The sequence below is a fragment of the Gymnoscopelus microlampas genome (assembly GCF_963454915.1).
Source record: "Gymnoscopelus microlampas genome assembly, chromosome: 8".
NCBI classification, from domain to species: domain Eukaryota; kingdom Metazoa; phylum Chordata; class Actinopteri; order Myctophiformes; family Myctophidae; genus Gymnoscopelus; species Gymnoscopelus microlampas.
The window spans coordinates 36293028-36300527 of NC_139945.1; the positions used below are offsets into that span (position 1 = coordinate 36293028).

The 7500-nt window shown below is 43.3% G+C and overlaps 1 protein-coding gene across 8 annotated transcripts in view; it reads left to right on the top strand.

The window, feature by feature from the left end:
* mecom (MDS1 and EVI1 complex locus) overlaps positions 1-7500 on the top strand; it is a 216485-nt gene that overhangs the window by 160983 nt on the left and 48002 nt on the right. The gene's annotated exons all lie outside the window — the stretch shown is intronic.

Sequence of the window (7500 nt, forward strand, 5' to 3'; positions counted from 1 at the left end):
TACATTATATATACATATACATACACAAAATATGTTACATTTGAAAACTTGAAATGGGTTATTCTGCATAATGAGTACTTTCTACGTTTGGTACTTTAAGTATATTTCGATGGCAATACTTTTGTAGGCTACTTTTACTGAAGTAGCCTAAATTCTGAATACCAGACTAGTACTTGTATTTCTGCATTGTAGTATTGGTACTTTTACTGAAGTAAAAATGTGAGTAGCCTACTTTTTCCACCACTGCACACGCGCGCGCGCACACACACACCGGGCCCCCCGCGATGGGCGCATTCCACTGACTGCTCCTCAGAGCTGGGGCACACGCTGGGTAGCTCCAAAAAACCAACTGCTGCATGAATGTTTTCTAATAGCTGCTGCTTGCCTCAACCCTCTGATTTTTACATTTACTACCTCCTCCTCCTCCAGCCCTCATTGCCACATACAGTTTGCATAGTAGCTCACATTGTCTCTTAATACTGAGACTTATTCTAACGGTAACCGGAAGACTCGCCCCAAAACACGCTCGCCACCCTTTTTTTTTTCGCGGACCGCTCGCCCCCAGCCGAACGAGCGGTCCTGTTTGGCAATTATGCATCGTCACGTCCTGCCATTCCCCTGCTGTCAATGCAATTAACTTCATTTTAGCACAGAAGACAATGTATCTCATTCACACGCGGGAACTCTTGAACATCATACTTGTTCTAATGCCAGGATTAATAAAAAAAAAAACCCATAGAGTTTATTGAGCACACAGCCGCCAAAGTTACTCAGAGCTTTTTACAAGCAAGAGGAGGTGTTACACAGATCATAGCTTAATCAGATTGAGAAATCAATTTAACGATTTTTTCCCCCCCTCCAATTCTTTTTTTCATTTATTCAATCATTATTGCATGGATTAGAAACTATGGAAGTGGTTTTTAGCACCATTTAATTTAGCTATTTTGCCTTCACGGCTGCGGTCTAGCCTCTCCAGAGGGGGAAATTGTCCGTTGTCGGGGATGAAACGTGGACTTCGCCGACCTGTCACGGCAGTGAGCTGGAAGGACCGCTAATAGAGAGCAGACAATGCCAAAATGATAGGGTACTAATTCAGAAAACACGCAGACAGCCTCTTCGCACGGGGGCTACAGAATTTGTTAGGAAATCATCTCTCTCTCTCTCTCTCTCTCTCTCTCTCTCTCTCTCTCTCTCTCTCTCTCTCTCTCTCTCTCTCTCTCTCTCTCTCTCTCTCTCTCTCGGAATGCCTGGCTGACCCCATAGCAAATGAAAATAATCCAAAGTAATTAGAAGTGAGCTGGTCTGGTCCTGAGAGCCCCCGGGCGGCCGGGTAAACATGGCCGGGCGCACTGCGTTTCTCGGAGGGGCCGGGGCGGAGCCAGGGGGGCCGCTGACCTTGTCCACATAAAGCAGTGATTTATGAAGTGCAGGGCACAGCAGCGGGGCTTCTGTCTTCTCCCGCAGAACCAAATTACTGAGGTGGAGATTAACACGCGCTCGCAACGGGCCTACTTCCAGACCCAAGGAAATTTTTTATTTACATTTTTTCCCTTTTCATTTCCTCTGCTCTCCTTTAATGGTAATTGGGCCGTATGGAGGTTTTCCCCCCCAAAAATAGGGACTTACTTAGGTGTGACACCTAAGTAAGTCCCTATTTTGGGGGGTAAACCATGTGACCTTAAAGATATATAAGATTGATATTAGCCTTTATAACACGCACTGATTTATGTTGGGCATACCCCTTTTTGTCTATGTATTTTTTATTTTTAAACTCAAAACAGTTTTGTAAGGCGTTTAAAATACACATAATCCGTTGCTTTGAGTTCAAATATTTTTTGACTAAGCTATAATGTTGGGACTATACATATTTAACTGCATAAGAATGTTCGCCAACGGTTTCAGCTTTTAAATGAGTTTTTGCCACTTGATTGAATCGCCCCACACTTAACCAAAATAAATTGCGCAGGGGGGCCGTCTGCATAGAGAGTCATGATGGAGACTTAATGCAGCTTTTCGACGGTGTCAATGGGAGGTCTCGACCATGAATGGTGGAACTATTTCATGTGGATTTGGCTGCAATATTTTCTTTTTCTTTCTTTTTTTTCCTTCTCTCCTCCCCTCTCCTGGAGGATGTGGTGGAATGCACCTTATAGCAGTGGTGGAAAGTAACTAAGTACATGTACTCAAGCACTATGTACTTAAGTACAATTTAGCCTATTTTACTTTCTTCAGTACTTACAGTTTTCAATACTTTTTTACTTCTACCCCATTACATCTCAGAGGAAAATATATGACCACTTCGGCCCTGTACATTTTGTCCATTTGAAAATAGCAGATCTACAAGCTCACAATGCTCGCCATGCCACACATGAACTTGTGAAATGGGACATTCTGTGCAATGAGTATTTTTACTTTTGGTACTTTAAGTATATTTTGATGCCGAAACTTTTGTACTTTTACTCAATTACATTTTGAATATATGGACTTTTACTTGTAACAGAGTATTTCTACATTGCAGTATTGATACTTTTATTTAAGTAAAACATTACTTTTCTTCCGTCACTGCCTTATAGTCAGTCCTACCTACACTGTGTTTCCATGCCTGGCTGGCCCCTCGGCATCAGCAGTGGGCTCTCTGCACATGCGGCTCTCTCTGGCTGCCTGGCGGAGTCAGTTTGCAAACCACCCGGGAATCCCCCCTCTAATACTCGGCTGTCCTATCTGAGCTCGCATGCAAGATGGCTCTTGATCAGGGCCAGGGTCTTCAACAGGGGGTCCGCCGGTCCGGGACCAGTAGGGGGTCCTCAGAGTTACTACAGGTCCTACAGGGGCCCCAGGGGGTCCACCAAATATTTGTGTGATGGGGAACATACGCTGAAAATAGCAGATCTCACGTGAGCTATTTTCAGATAGTTGGTGTAGAGGGAAAAGTACAGAGCCAAGTACAGAGCCAAAGGTCTCAAGTTGAGTAAATATTGAGGGTTTAAAAGGTGTGTATCCAACTATCTATGAAATCTATGAAAAAGTTTATTCTGCAACACAATTGTATACAATGTGTAACGGGGCCGGGGGTCCCTGCTTCATCTCTCTGTCAGCAGCTAAAGGGTCCTTGGGCTGAAAAACGTTGAAGACCCCTGCTCTTGATAATCAAGCCAAACATGTTCAAAGGCACTGTGTTTTTATTAATTCGATGTTAGAGAGAGAGAGAGAGAGAGAGAGAGAGAGAGAGAGAGAGAGAGAGAGAGAGAGAGAGAGAGAGAGAAGTATAGCCATGCATGCACTGGCACCCCGTGAAAGAACTGAATCCCTAATCAGTTATATTATATAATTGTGTATAATAGTGATAATGAAAATTCCCTCTTTATATTTCAGTGTGTTTTTTTGTATCTGCATGATTGAATTCCTAAAGCAAACAACGAATATGCCACAAGCAAAATAAGCATGAAGCCTCTTCAAGCAATTGGCTGTAGTAGCCTAAAACCCCCGTCAAGGAATTTCACAGCACTTTAAAGTCTATGCACTAAACATTATCCGGATGCTGTGGGTTTTAAGAGTCCCTTAAATCAGTATGAAATGGTGTGTGGCATGATATAGGCTATAGGAGCTAACATACCCTGAAGCATGCATGTGCTGCTTTGTAATTTGTTGATAAACAGCTTTTTCCCCACACACACACCCTGCTCAGTTTGGTAGGCTATGTCAAAATCATTATGACAAAAGCGTGGCATAATTCAGATAAAACAGACCTGTTTAATCTTAGCCATATCAGAATGGTGTTTATGGCTGAATTGCTCAAATAAACATAAATTAGGGGTGTGTTTTGCAAATCACTCTTGTGGGTTTATTAACAAAATGAACAAGTGTTTTAAATTCACAGCCATATCGCTCTGTCAGTGTGGAAAAAAATCCCACAGCTTTTATTGTAGGTCGTTCAGGTGATTATATATATTATATATTCGGGCACACGGCTGAATCTTTCATGTCCCGGCTATAGCAATTTGACGACTTAATGTAGATGGTGTTCTTGTGGTGCAATTCCCTGCGAACGAGAAAGCAATGACCCCCATCTCTATAACTCAGCGTCTCAGTGCTTTGACTGATGCGTTTTGCTGAAGAGATACAGGCAGCAGAGGCTATAGCCCACTGTTTCCCAAACAGTGGGTCGGGACCCATTTGTGGGTCGTGGACTCATTTTTATGGGTCGTGAGTAAAAATCCCTACATTTTCTTTTCTTTTAAAAGTTTTAGGCAAAAAAAAAGCTAAAATCTTCATGAATTAAAAACAAACAATGATTTTTCTAAATAATTTGATAAATACATTTTTAGAAAATCAAAGAAATTGCAATAACTAGAAAACAAATGTTTAGGTTGTAGTGAAAATATCAGATCTATAAGCTCACAATATGGCACAAAGCCATGCGCTGTGAGCTTGTAGATCTGCTATTTTCACTTGTTTGGGTCCCAGGGAGACATCAAATTTATTTTTTGGGTCTCAGCCTATATGGACTGGTAGGGGAGGGGGGGGGGGTGTCTTAATAACACGTGAAGCTCACTGCTCACTGCTCAAATTTAAATAGCATTCAACGAACAATGCCAGTGAAATGGCACATTTATTTATTTACTATTTATTTATTTATTTATTTATTATTAAAATGGCTTGTTGGGAGAAAAAAAGTTTGTTCAGTTGAGCACGCCATCTTCTGACGGGGGGGAGAAGTGCACCGTGTCTTAATGTGGGGGCGGCCTCTGGGTTTGCTGGCACTTTTACCCCAATTTACCCCTGGTGATACAACCACAAGCCCTCTTGTTTATCCACCCACATTTCCTCCTTTTGAGAAAAGAGCCCAGGTCTCTGTTCTCTCTATCAGAATCCTCGATCAGACCCGGAGAGAGGCCATGAAGCAATCACTTTCCCAGATTACTTGTATTTAATACACAATGCATCATAAAACAAATCCCTCATCCTGACAGGAAGAAAATAGAACAGCTCATACGGGCTTGAGCTTTCCCAATTTATGGCTAAATTAAAAAGGCTTCCAACAATGGGACAAGTTGAGGGGGGAGGCAGGAAATCAATGGCCGGCGGACCGGGGTCTCTCTTCGGTTCTCAAGGAGCTGGAGAGACGATGGGAATCGGTGGTCGGGGTCTTGGGCTTATTTACACACGATTTTTCCTGTCCTTCCTGCACATTTGCTCTGCGATTTCATAAAACAATGGACATTATCTGGGATGGAAGGTCAATGTCACACAGGCAGTGGCCCGTGTGTGTGTGAGACAGATCCATCATCATCTGCTCTCATCAGCCAACCCTCTGTCCTCTCCATTTTATGAGCTGCCTAATAAACTCACAACAAGGAGCCTGCTTATTTACATCGGTGGTTCTCAACATGTGGGTCGGGACCGCCAGGGTGGTCCCCACACCATTTTTTTGGGGGTCCCCAGATGACAGTGAAGTGACAATTGAAGGACTTTTAAGGACTTTAACTTTTGAATACTTATTTTTTAAGTAAAAAAAAAAAAAAAAAAGGAAAAAAAAGACGATTACTGCATCAAATGCAATCAACAAACTATACAATAAAACATTGGCCAAATTGTCAAATAATATAAGAAAGAGGCAAACATTTTTTAAATAGCCGATCTACAAGTTCACGCCTGGCGTTGTGAGGTGTTGTGAGCTTGTATAGATCTGCTATTTTCACAATATTTCTCTGTGGAACCAAGTCAAACAAAATGGGGGGGCCCCAGTTCAAATATGATTGTTTTGGGGGGTCACGGGCACGGCCTATAAAAAGGTTGAGAACAACTGATTTACATAACAGGGCTCGCCTCGGTAAAGCCTTATTTGCAAACCTGTAAGATGTTTTATGTATTTTGTTTAATCTACAGACGAGGGGGGAGGGAGACTGCAGGGAAAAGAAATAAAGATACTTGTTTTTTTTAATCTGTGGAGTGAAAATCGAAATCTATATTTTTGTTGTATTTTCCAGTGATGGTTTACAGTATAGCCATACTGTTTAAAGAAAGTAAACAAACAATGCAAAGTGATTGTTTTAATTTGGCACGTGAAGTGCATTAGGTTAAAACCATGCTCTGTCAGTTTATCGTAATTCCTTGACAAAAGCTCATTGTTTCATTATTATTTGGAGACTAATTTATTGTTCTTGTGTATTGAGCAAAACTATGTTTTGTTGGGCTTTGGCTGTGCGCCTATAAGTTCCTATGTTGTTCTGGATAAAGTGTGCAAGACGCAACTGCTACTGCATAATGACATGTCTATTGTTTACGTAGCTTCTGATAGTCCTTTAGCTTTACACTGGTTCTCAAAGTGGGGTCCGGGGACCCCCAGGGGTCATTGAGGGGGTTACAGGGGGTCCCCATGCAAAAATGAGTTAATATAGCAGCATCACCACTTTAGCCCTATTTTATACTTCTTCGGCTATACAAAAATAGCCAATCTACAAGCTCACAGTGCATCACGATGCACTGAATTGTGAGCTTGTAGATCTTTTTTTGATTATAAAAAAAATTAAGAATCTTGAACAAAAAAAAACAAAACAGAATAATGTAGACATTCTTAAGAGTAATGTTCTGTTCCGGGGGTCGCTGGCACCACATATTTTCAGACGGGGGTCCGCGGCCAAATAAATACATATCAATTCGGGGCCGGGGGTCCTTGACATGAAAATGTTTTGAGAAGCGCTGCTTTAGAAGCCCGTCCCGACCTCTCCCTGACCCCTCTCTCCTCTCCTCTCAACCCCCGGCCCTGCTGTCACTTTACAATATACTACCGACCCAAGACACGGCGAGATAGTTCACTTTGCACCGCTCTCTATATGGATGGCCGAGCAGGATCCTCCTTTAAGAGACAAGTGTGTGAAACAGAAACGCTCACGCACGCACGCGTGCGCGCGCGCGCGCACACACACACACACACACACACACACACACACACACACACACACACACACACACACACACACACACACACACACACACACACACACACACACACACACACACACACACACACACACACACACACACACACACGCAGACATCACAGAAGACAGCCCGGCCGGGACGGGACGTGCAAAGTAGGTGGGCGATCCTATGAAATCTGCACTATCAAGGCGAGCAGAGGCTGTCTGAGGAGGAACGAACATGAAAAGTTGAACCGTCGCCAGCCGGACACCTGGGAACACGAGAGGAGAGGGTGACAGACAGACAGACAGACAGACAGACATACAGACAGACAGACAGACAGACAGACAGACAGACAGACAGACAGACAGACAGACAGACAGACAGACAGACAGACAGACAGACAGACAGACAGACAGACAGACAGGAGAGGGGACGAAGCTCCGCGACGCTCACATGGCTGCAAGTTGGAGCGACTTGATGTACCGAGGGATTTACTAGTGTGCGGAGCGACGGTGTCTTCATGACAATAACTGAGAGACTGAAGCGTCCAGCAGCTATCGGCTCCACACTGGAGAC